Here is a 12488-nt window from a genome sequence, read left to right as displayed (position 1 = left end):
AGGTCCTCTGGATGTCCCAAGGTTGCTGTCCGCAAGATTTGCCGGCATTAGGCAGGTGCAGGTTCCAGGATCGACTGGCTGGTAGGGCTGGGGCCAAGTCAGTTGTTGTCGTCCTGTTAGCTGCATGGTGGGTCTTCTTCTTCTTGATCTTCTTCTTTCTTTTTTTCTTATCAGGATCTAAGGAAGGTTCAGGGAGTCCCCTAAATACTGAATTTAGGGGCGTTACAGGTAGGGCAAGGAGAGGGATCAATAGGTCCTTGTCCTGGGGTGGGTACACCCCCTAGCCTGCGCCTCACCTGTGGGAGGGGGGCAGAAGCCTAGCTGTGATTGGGCAGGGCTTCCCATCTACAAGATGGCCGGAGCCCGGGGTCGTCCTTCACCTAGTCTCCCCCACCAGAGGGGTGGGGCTGACACAGGCTGGCACACCCCCCTTCCTGATGTGGTTTTTCCCGCCTTAGTGGGGATCAGGACTGGTGGGGGCCTGTTGCTGTGTACAGCAAATGGTCTGGAGAAGCTTGGAGGCGGCATGCCTTTGAAGCTTCCCCCTGCCCATTGTGGATGAGGAGACCTAGCACCTCACCCAGGATGAGGATTGTTGCAGGTCCAGGAGAGCGGGGGGCTCTCCACCCAGGGGTCCAGCAACATGTCTGCTGTGTGGCAGCCACTCAGCTCAGACGTGTATTGTAGGTTAGGGTTTCAGGGGCCATCTCTAAGATGCCCTCTGGTGCATTTTACATTTAATCCCACACTGGCATCAGTGTGGGTTTAATGTGCTAAGAAGTTTGGTACCAAACTTGTCAGTCTTCAGTGTAGCCATTATGGTCCTGTGGAGTTCGTAATAACAACCTCCCAGCACCATATACTCTTAATGGCATCACTGCACTTACAGTGCCAAGGAATGGCCCTGGGTACTGTAGGGGCACAGGGCTCCTGCACCTGTGCCCACACCTCTGGCATAGGGCACCCAGCTAGAGGGGTGACTGAAGTATACCAGAGCAGTGGGTTCTGTGGGCATGGCACACAGGGATGTGTGCCATGTCGACTTTTAGTTCTGTACTTAGGCACTCAGCCTGCAAAGGCAGTGTGTGGGTGCCAGGGTACAGGGCCCCTGAGGGTGGCACAATAGGCGCTGCAGCCCTCGGGGGGGGGGGGGTCTTCTCTGGTCACCATGCCCTGGGTACCTAGGGTACCATTTACTAGGGGCTAACAGGTGGCCAGAGATGCCATTTGGGTTTTTAGTTTCAACACAGGTTTAGGGAAGGAACACAGGCCCACTGGGTACCTGGTTGGCAGGAACCCACGGCACACTCAAAGTACATCAGAAGTTCAGAAAAAAGTGGGGTCATACCAATGCAAGAAAGATGGCACTTTCTCACAACTGGAACGGATAATTCACAAAATCGGACAAAAAGCAGCTGCTTAAAAGATTGCACAGCCCGTGATGCTCAGTGGTATGACAGTATTTTAATGCAAGAAATTAAGTCCGGAACCACGCACATAATGTGTTCATTTCCCTTCCGGGGGCATTGGCGCACTTCATTGACAGTATTACTTTGCTGATGGAACTGGGTAAAGGTGCCTGGGTGTTTCCAACAGCGCTACAACAGATAGCTTAACGGATACAATTTTAAATGACTGAATGCTTTATATTTTATGGCCACAAAACAGCGAAATAGTTGTTTACACATCCGATTTCTGACGCAGGAACTCCAATCCCAGCAATAAAAACTAAGTGCGGTACTTGCGCACTGCAAGGAATGTGAGGTATGCAGCTGACACCCGGCAGCGCTGCTGCTCGCTCCCTAGGCCAGGGGGGGGAGAAGGCGGGACATGCACCCGCCTTTGGCCAATTGAGTGCTGTCTTTCTTAGAAAGACGCAAGCGAAGGCCAATAGCGTGTGAGCAAAAAATAGCACACGCTTGAGGGTGTGGTCAGAGTTAAAAGTCCTTATTATAAGCCTCGCATAACCGCGCATACGCGCTGGCTTAGGCGAGACCTAAAAAGAGAAATACAATCCTGGATCCAACCCCTAGATGGCAGCGTAATGCAGAGCATGTGAATCCAGAAAATTCTTCAAGCTGCAAAACTACAGACAGGTAAACTATACATTTTCAAAACATCTGACTGTAACTTAAGATGCCATGCTGTAAAACTAGTCAGCTGCTCAAGTCCGTGCAATCACAGACTTGTTGATAATTTATATCAAGAACACTAGTAAAAATATAATTTAATTTTAGCAGCCTGCAAGTAGTGACGTAGGAGATGATTAGCCCAGATGAGGTTGTAGACACGGACGTGACCAACACGTTTTAGAAAAGCCCCAAGTGTGATCGGTACAAGGTGTCTTGTGTTATAAATCTGGACTCTGGGGGGCGTGGTTTGGACTCCGGTGAAGATGGCGGCGTGAGGCTTCACCTCTTCCCATTTTGTAGCTCAAGAGAGTATTTCCACCTGTACTGCGCGGGGACAGATGCCAACCTTGGTGATAATAGTGGCGAATTGTTTGGAGAAACCACTGATGCCAAATTGAAGAAAGTTTGAATCTCCAGAAAGGTGATGCACAGCACAGCACAGCCCGACCTCGTGTCTGACTGCATCGAGGCTGGAAAGTGAACTGAAGTGCGACCGGAATTAACTCCGGATGAATGGCGAGAGCCTTCCAAGGAAAATACTTAACTGGCGGTCACTAAAGAATAATCATACACGGGCTGGAACTGCACTATTCAAATATTCAACTACTCCTCAAGTAAGGCTCCTCGCGCCTAAAATGGCAGGTGCTTTCCTACGTCCTGTGTTCTACTAACATTAGGTGTACCTATACAACATGATCAGCGCGATAAGCAGAAAGATTACTTATACTGTTTTTGTTGGCGAAGCGGATTAATGCAGATTAACAGCTTTAATGTTTATTGTGCTCGCGTGAAACTTGCAAAACAATCGCACTTGCCACAACATTTCCGAACACAGGGCTGGGCTTGGATGCCTACGACCATGAAAGAGCGCTGTACCTGAAGCTCATTTAATGACATGAGCGAGAGGCAGCTAGCAGCACATTTGAGCGGCATATGCAAGCGATTGATAACAAACGGAGCAACTGAGCAATAACTGCCCCCTATGCAGCTCATTAGGGGGTTATACGAAATGGCGGCAACATCGGCGCTACTGTTGTAAAAGCGCTGTAAAAGTGACCAGTGCGAGGGGCGATCAGCGCATTTGTGGGGAAAAATAAATAACCGCTTGCTCCCAACAGAACAAATCCTGACAAATGCTTCTGCTTTGATAAATTCCAAATGATAATGGTTATACTGAACCATGTGTTGCATTTTGTCGCCTGACTCTAAAATGGCTGCCATAGGGAAACAACCCTAGCCTCCAGCCTGCCTGACCTTAAGATGGCCGGTACCACAGAAAGCCTAGCACTTCGAGGCATTTATAGGCCAGCTCTGCCTTAAGCTTGTGCTGCTGATCCTTGCTACGGTGCTGCTTCACCCTGCTAGCTCTGGTCCTCTTGTAAATTGTGTCATCAAACAATAGGTATCCAAGGGCTACACGCAATAGCAGTTAAGCTCAACCAACATCCCAAATAGGCCTAAAATAAAATATAATTCAGCCTATGCCCTGCAGTCTGAAAGTCTAAAAGTATACAGTCTATAAGTCTACAAACCTATAGTCTACAAACCTACAAACTATAAGCTACAAAGGAGGCCGCAAACCAACCTAAGTAGTTAGGGAAGTCAGATCAGGCGAGAAACTGTGGCGCAAACTACACTACGTTTACTACGCAAACCAGGTGAGCTGCATCGGAAACAGATCACAATCTTCTCAAAATGGGTGACAAAGTCAAGACCCTCAAGAGACTCAAAGATGAGCCTCCAAGTCCCGATTCACCTACAAAAGGTAAACGCAACGTTAACGCTACAATGGACACCATATTGAGCAAACTGGCAGAGGTTCATGATCTCGCAAAGTCAACGAAAGAAGAAAGCTCCGCAATCAGGCAGGACATTAGAGATACTAATGTCAGATTATCTGAAACTGAGCAGAATTAGCCAATTAGGACACAGAAAATAAGGTCAAAATCAAAAATCTGACTATCTCCACCGACTCTCTAACAAAAATGGCTGTCAGGACTCGAAGATAGGAACAGAAGAGGGAATCTAAGAATTTTAGGAATACCGGAAGGGGAAGAAGCTCCTCTGGATCATGCATCACCTTCTTGGAAAACTGGTTCACGCAGGCGTCTAACTTGTCCTTTAGCAAACCTTTGGAATTTGACAGGGCCCACCGGGTCCCAACTAAAATTGCATCAAATCAGAAAATACCAAGGACAATTATTTACAAACCTCTCTGCTACCAGCATGTAGAATCGATCCGGGCCTTTATGCGCAAGAACAACCATATCTTGTGGTAAAACAGAATTTTTATCTCTCAGGATTACAGCAAGGAAACGGTAGACATTAGGAAAGGGTTCCTAGCACTCTGTCCAAGACTACGATCTTTGAACTTCCAGTTTGGCCTTGCAGGTCCAGCAAGATTCTGTGTTGTGATTCAAGGGTCTCCACAGACCCCTTACAACTGAAAAGATTCCTCGATGGTCCAGACGACCCCTCGATGGACACAGCAGCCTCTGGATCCTTCAACACAGGCTCTTTAACGCCTTATCCTAGCTTAATGCTCTAATGTCTGGACGTGTTTCCTGCATACTCTGGTGCTAAAACACATGCTGAAGGGTCCACGAGCTAGCATTGTCTATCCTAATGTAATTGTGCTCTGCTTCTGAACTCAGGTAATCTGGTAAATTGGTTATGTTAAGGTTCAACTGGGTAAACATCCATACAAATGTTGTTCGTTGGATACTCACAACTGCTGGGCAACTTCCAAACGTATTCAAAAAAGATCTGAAAAATTCAGATCCAGAGAACCTGGCTAACTACTGGAACATGACACCTTTAGGTCTGTTTCAGAAACAGGGAAAGAAAACTTTTTCTTTATAGTCCCCTCACTCACTGGAGTTTCCTCACGGTGACATGCTTCATCATTGGGGCTTCTCAACCCGCTGCGGGTTGAGGCGTGCTGCGACTATCGCGATTGCGAAGGAGCACTTTTATATGAAGACTATGTGTCGTGTAATGTGAGAGAAAGGGGAAAATGAAGTGGAGTGAAAAGTTAAAAATATCCTACTAGTGGGCTAAACTAACTTTATTCAGGCTCCTAGTGGATATATTAAAAATTGAGTGGTTTACTAGGTAAACCGGTTCTATTATGGGAACACGATGCCTAGTAAGAGTGTCAACTAGTTTCGAGCTGTACCCCACAGCTCTTCTTCAGGACTACAACAGGGTGCAGCCCTGTGAGTACCACTCCAAACAAAAAACAAAAAGTGAAAGGTATGCCTATATTAATTTTTGAATATACATACTCATTTCTTCCAGTTCATTGGCATTATTTCTAAAGGAAAAATACTTCCAATGTTAATGGTACAATATACATTTACCCAGTGATGTTATCAAAAATCATGAGTGACATTTCATATTAAAATGGTGTCTCAATAAACTCCTTAGTGATAGTGTATAAACACCTTCATCCTTTTCACACACACACTTTGTTCCAGAACCGAGTGGTCCCCTCATCTGCAGGAGCACCCTACGTGAATTATCTGTGGCTATACATTAAAATAAACAGCACAGATGTGACCTGGTCTGTGGGTCCAACACATAACAAAACGGACAAAACAAACATCAAGAGGAAAAATGTCATACTTTTTCAAAGGTTTCACTGAACCTCATGGTCAATCGCGGGAAGGACATATATCCCCGTAATTACCTAGTAGATGAGATAATTAGAAACAGATATAGGTTCCCTAAAAACGAACATTGGGGAAGCATAATACACACTGCTCCCAGCATGAGAAAGCGATCGCCGGTCTCAAGGGGAGCCGAGTAGGTTTACCGCCGAGACAGCACCTCGTAACAAGTAAGACTGACCCTAGCTATCGGAATAGAAAAGCTACAATTACCACGCGTTTTCGAAGCGCGTGTGGCTCCGATACCTAAATAACTTGGGAACCTATATCTGTTTCTAATTATCTCATCTACTAGGTAATTACGGGGATATATGTCCTTCCCGCGATTGACCATGAGGTTCAGTGAAACCTTTGAAAAAGTATGAAATTTTTCCTCTTGATGTTTGTTTTGTCCGTTTTGTTATGTGTTGGGCCCACAGACCAGGTCACATGTGTGCTGTTTATTTTAATGTATAGCCACAGATAATTCACGTAGGGTGCTCCTGCAGATGAGGGGACCACTCGGTTCTGGAACAAAGTGTGTGTGTGAAAAGGATGAAGGTGTTTATACACTATCACTAAGGAGTTTATTGAGACACCATTTTAATATGAAATGTCACTCATGATTTTTGATAACATCACTGGGTAAATGTATATTGTACCATTAACATTGGAAGTATTTTTCCTTTACAGAAATGCCAATGAACTGGAAAAAATGAGTATGTATATTCAAAAATTAATATAGGCATACCTTTCACTTTTTGTTTTTGGTTTGGAGTGGTACTCACAGGGCTGGACCCTGTTGTAGTCCTGAAGAAGAGCTGTGGGGTACAGCTCGAAACTAGTTGACACTCTTACTAGGCATAGTGTTCCCATAATAGAACCGGTTTACCTAGTAAACCACCCCATTTTTAATATATCCACTAGGAGCCTGAATAAAGTTAGTTTAGCCCACTAGTAGGATATTTTTAACTTTTCACTCCACTTCATTTTCCCCTTTCTCTCACATTACACGACACATAGTCTTCATATAAAAGTGCTCCTTCGCAATCGCGATAGTCTCAACCCGCAGCGGGTTGAGAAGCCCCAATGATGAAGCATGTCACCGTGAGGAAACTCCGGTGAGTTAGGGGACTATAAAGAAAAAGTTTTCTTTCCCTGTTTCTGAAACGGACCTAAAGGTGTCATGTTCCAGTAGTTAGCCAGGTTCTCTGGATCTGAATTTTTCAGATCTTTTTTTAATAAGTATTGCTGTGGAGGGCGAACCTGGCTGATCTCTCCCTCTACCTCCCCCTGTTTTGTATTTTACAACTTCCAAACTTGCCTCACAAAGTTTTTACTGCTAATATAACGTACAATAATCAAATGTAACTCTGCTTTGTTCAGTTAATGTTAATGTTCAACCGAGTAAATATCCATAAATGTCTTTAGCTAGATATTCAAAATGCTGGGTAACTCAAAAATTGTCATAAGGTACTATACTGCTCAGTGTCATACTGCTAAGCGACTGTACACTACTAGTTGGTAATATACATACACTACGGCACATTATGCAATACAATGTCACACAACGATCTAATTTCTATCAGCACTCGGCTTCCAGTTTTAGTTACTAAATGTTAAAGTTTGTTACTCTTAAGCCACGCTATGGTCCCATGCGTCCAGCATATTCTGGTCGATTACCATGGAAGGAGCGCTATCTTCCCCCGTCACCATGCCTGCTTTACACTTTCAGGGTGGGGTGAGGGTGGGTAGGGATAGGGTTTTGGTTCTTGTTTTTCTTACTTTATTTCTCATTGTTTACTATCTTATTCATGTTGCCGATTATTGTTTTCTTTGCTCAAGTGCCAGGCTTCCCTTTCTAAATGAAGTTTTCTACAGCGAGTACTGCAGGGCATACCATACACAGTATGGGGGGTAGCAAAGTGAGTGAGAAAATCTATCTGTGATGTATGCTCTGATCTTTATTTTTTATACGGGTACCTTGTTTGCTTTCCTGAAGAGAATGCCTAAAATAGTAATCTCATATGTGACTGTTTCACTTTGAAGTGTTGTGAATGAAGAATATGTACCAGTAGTGTCATATCTTTCTGCTTGCACCCTAGGCTTGTCTCCCATCATATCATGTTGCACAACGGTGTAATCATAAGGTACAAACAGTAAACAAACTTTACACAGCACTATACTTTACCTTGGTGGCACACACAACATGGGTCTACAATCTCTAATTATTTACATAGGCAGTCATTTAAGGATCTTCAAAAGACCAGCGACACACACATAATGAATATGACGCACTTATGACTCCGCTCACTGCTACAGGTGCCTTGGCACATAGTCTCAAGATAGTCTCACTGAATGTTAAGTGCATAAACCACCCAGTAAAACAGGAGAAGATACTTAATTATCTTCACAAACAAAAAGGGGAATTATTTTACTTCAGGAGACTAAGATCGACTCAAAACTATTTAATTCACATAGAAGCAAATAGTACAGCGATGTTGCAGGTTCTGACGCTCTAGGGAAGAAAAATGGTGTACTGAGCTTAGTGGCAAATGCATTTAAAGTTGACCTATTGTCTAGCACATCCGATACTAGTGGGAAATGGATTTCAACAAAAATATCAAAGGACAACACAGAATTTTATGTCAGTAACATCTATGCCTCAAACAAAGACGAACCAGACTACTGGGATTGACGAAGCAAGCACCTTCACACAATCCCCGATAATTCCTTGCACATAATAGCGGGCGATTTCAATATACTCCTGGACCCAACACTAGACCGGGACTCCAGCTACCCTTTTCACCCAAACAACTCTCACAAAGCCTTTATTAACCTCTGCACACGTTTCAATTTGATAGATACTTGGAGGGTACAAAATCCTACAGAAAGGGGCTACACTTTTTACTCAACAGCACATAATTCCTACTCGCACATTAACTACCTATTTATTTCTGGGAATGCTATTACCAGAATTAAAGAAATCTCAATTGAACCGAGAGTGATTTCACGTATCATAAAAACCATGTATCATAAAAATCATAAAAATTAGAACAGCGATGAATAGGGACTCCAATCGCACTCTTGAAAGACTGGAACGAGAAATTGCCGCGCTAGAGGAGAAGCATATAATATCGAGGGATACCTCAGTACTAAATGAAAGTTAAAAAAAAAAAAAAAGTATGAATATAACAAGATAGTGATAGAGCAGGGGTTTGGTTAAGCAAACAAAAAAGCACCAAATTATAAGAGTCAAACAAAGCAGGGAAAAGCCTTTATTCTAATTTAAAGTTAAAACTACAGAAGAACATGATCAAGAACTTAACAGACCAGACAGGCCTAGCTCACTCTGATCCTGAAAACATTGCAGACATCTTTAAGGAATTCTATAGCATTCTTTATAGCAAGAACCAGAACCTAGACTGCACTAAAACGCATGACTACCTAGACGAATGCAGGCTTCCCGCTCTATCAGAACAAGAAAAAAACGTAGGTAATACCCCGATCACAACTTCAGAAATCGAAAACTCAATTTAATATGGTTTAATGCTAAGTTTTACAAATTCGTCTCCTCGTCATTTACTCTCCCACTACTAAACTTATACCATGAATTTAGTCAATCCGGCCACGTCAATGGAACACCAGCAGAGGCCATCATAGCAGTAATCCCCAAAGAGGGAAAAGACCAACCCCCCCCCCCCCCCCAAATTACAGACAGATATCTCTAATCAATTTAGACTGCAAAATCTATGCTATGATCCTCGCCAAACGTCTTAAACATTTTATCCAAACGTATCCACCCCTCACAAGTCGGCTTTCTAAAAAGCAGACTATCTAGTGACAATACACGCATTCTAGCCCATGACCTGGAGAAAGCCAAACTTACTGACTCCCCAACAGTTGCTATTACTGTAGACTCCGAAAATGCTTTCGATAAAGTAGACTGGGCCTATTTGAAAGCAGCATTGGATAAATTCAACTTGGGGGAGAACTTTACTTGTATGGTAATGGCAGTTTATTCAAACCCCTCAGCCAGAGTAGGAGCGGGAGGCTGCCTCTCGTCCGCCTTCAAATTAGAACAAGGTACTAGACAAGGCTGTCCTCTTTCCCCTTCTCTATTTCTACTAGCAATCGAACCCTTCCTCTACCATCTTAGAAATAACCAACAGATATCAGGGATAGGTTTCGATAATTGCATTGTCAAAATAACCGCTTACGACATACTAGGGGTTTCTGAAAACGAGGAAACTGCCATCCCGGCTCTAATGTAGTCAATAGAAGACTTTGCCACAGTGTCGGGTTACAAATTAAATAAGGACTAGACAGAGGTAAAACTATTGAATAGCCTTGGTGATAAAGAAATTATTGGCGTTCAGGTCTGCTTTGGCAACCTAAATACTTCAAATACCTGGGCCTGGAATTTGACAAAGATCTGATCACCACCTTAAATACCAACGAGAATTCCCTCAACAAGAAAATATCCACATTGCTTGATGGCTAGCCCCCAAAGTTTTTGTCCGGGTGGGAGAGAGCTGAGGCATTGAAAATGAAGATTACCCTCTTGTTAACTATCTAGCCAGTATGCTGCCAGTGGTAATATCAAACGACTTCCTGAAAAGGATCTATAAACTTTTTTAATACGTTCCTCGGGCAAGGTAAAAAGCCCAGAATATCATTGAATAAACTCCAATTATCCAAAGGAAAAGGTGTTCTGTGCCTCCCGAACTTTAGGAACTACCAAACGGCGTATCTCTGCAAACAAGGGTCTAACTGGCTAATCCCTCTAACAGACTACACCCCAGTTTGGGTGGACATGGAAAGGTCAATCGTGAACGATATGCCTCTATCCGCTCTCCTAACAGCAGACGTTTCCACGTTACCTCACTCAAAATACATCTTGCTTAATACTTAGACCTATTGCGAATGGAACAGTTCTCCGTTATCAGAATCAATAAATCCAACTTGACCTCCCAAAGGCACAACCAGAGTCTAAAGATAGAAGGGAAGACACTACATTGGGATAATTGGTCTAAAAGCGGAATAAATCAAGTCAAAAGTCTCTTTAGAGGTACACTAGTGCTGCCTTTTTCCGGCCTTCAGGCCCGTTACGGGCTTCAACCGTTAGATTTTTTTTAAATTCTTAAAACTAAAATCTCTCCTCTCAATGTGCTCCATTAAACCCTCCGACCCTTCGATAGTCTCCAAGATGTCACAGCTAGTAAAGTCTAAGCACACCGTTTCTAAGATTTATAAACTTCTCTCCCCCCAATCCCTGTAAATCCCACAGGAAATGTGAAGCAAAGGGGGAATCTGAACTCGACTCCAGTAAAATCCCATTTGACTGGGGGAAATTCATCTGACCCCATTCTCGAATAAAATATCTCCCATTCTATCACAAATCAAACTCATGTTAATAAATAGGACATATTGGACACCTGAAAAAAATGTTAAACTTCAACTCAGTGACAGCCCTACATGCTGGAATTGCAAATCTCATCTTGGCACCTTCGCCCACATGATCTTCTATTGCCCTATCTTACAACCATACTGGGATAAAGTCTACAAATGCATGAACAAAACTTTTAACTTCTTTCCTCCAAAGGAATTTTCTTATATTATACTAGGGGTCTTTGATCCCAAGATCAAAGATATACAGGATCGCTACTTAATAGATCTCATGTTATACTGAGTAAATGGAAAAACGCCAATGAGGGCTCTTTTAGAACGTGTCAGGAATGGCTAGCCTTCTTAAGGGTAGCAGACAACGAGTCACTCCATACATCTCCTTGGCGTAAATCACACAAGAAATTGCGGAAATCCCTTGACGCCTCATCCTACTCATACGTACCACAGTGAACTCCCAGATACACCTCAACCTGTAACGCCTTGTATATTTTCTATTGCATAGTACCTGTGGTCTACACTCATGGGAAACGTATTTTGTGACCACCTGTATATTACTGCGACTTGATCCAAATGTCCTGCCTGGCTCTTGAGCAATCTATTATTAGTGTAATATGGTTATTTTTTATCATTAATATTATTACTTAGGTTTTGTCTTAGTGTATGATTTTAAATATCTTCTATTTGTCTTTGTTCCTTTGTTATTACTCCATAAAAATGACTTGAAATAAAAAAAAGAAATTTGGACTCTGAATCTGAATGTGGACTCTGAATCTGTATTTTCATTTTTCTATTTTGGTCATTTATATACCTGGACAGTGGGCTCATGCATGCCATGTGTATCAACTCGACTCATGTATTTTTGTACATATTTTCTTGTTTAAATTTGAAGTTTTGTTTGAAACTGTGTAACGGCCAATTAAAATGCGCACTGGCATTATTATTTATGACTTGTTCTCTAGAATCATGGTAATCGAGCATGGAAGATGTGAGGGTGAGGCCAGAGGACGGCGTTTTATTTCTTGTTGCTCAAATGTTTATCATTTCAATTATTTATAGGTTTCCCTAGTCTTCAATACTTGAATTTGTGCTTGCGAGAGTGTCCTTCATAGACGTTGAATGACACTCCTAATTACTCTGAAATTATGAAAATGTCACATCTAAGCAATCTGAAACCTTGGCAGCTATGTATTGCTTGACCTATCTCTCCCCTTCCTGCTGTTTTTTTTTCTTTAAACAAACATCCCTCCCCTCAGAGTCCCATTTGTTAAACTTTTTAAGAGAGCCTCTTCTCTGCAAA

At 42.9% G+C, this 12488-nt stretch overlaps 1 protein-coding gene across 2 annotated transcripts in view; it reads left to right on the top strand.

Moving 5' to 3' along the window:
• The window catches only part of EIF4B (eukaryotic translation initiation factor 4B), a 487202-nt gene that overhangs the window by 367682 nt on the left and 107032 nt on the right, over positions 1-12488 (top strand). The window lies entirely within an intron of this gene.

The sequence above is a fragment of the Lissotriton vulgaris genome, chromosome 1_1 (assembly GCF_964263255.1).
Source record: "Lissotriton vulgaris chromosome 1_1, aLisVul1.2, whole genome shotgun sequence".
Taxonomy (NCBI): domain Eukaryota; kingdom Metazoa; phylum Chordata; class Amphibia; order Caudata; family Salamandridae; genus Lissotriton; species Lissotriton vulgaris.
This window is presented reverse-complemented; position numbering and strand designations above follow the sequence as displayed.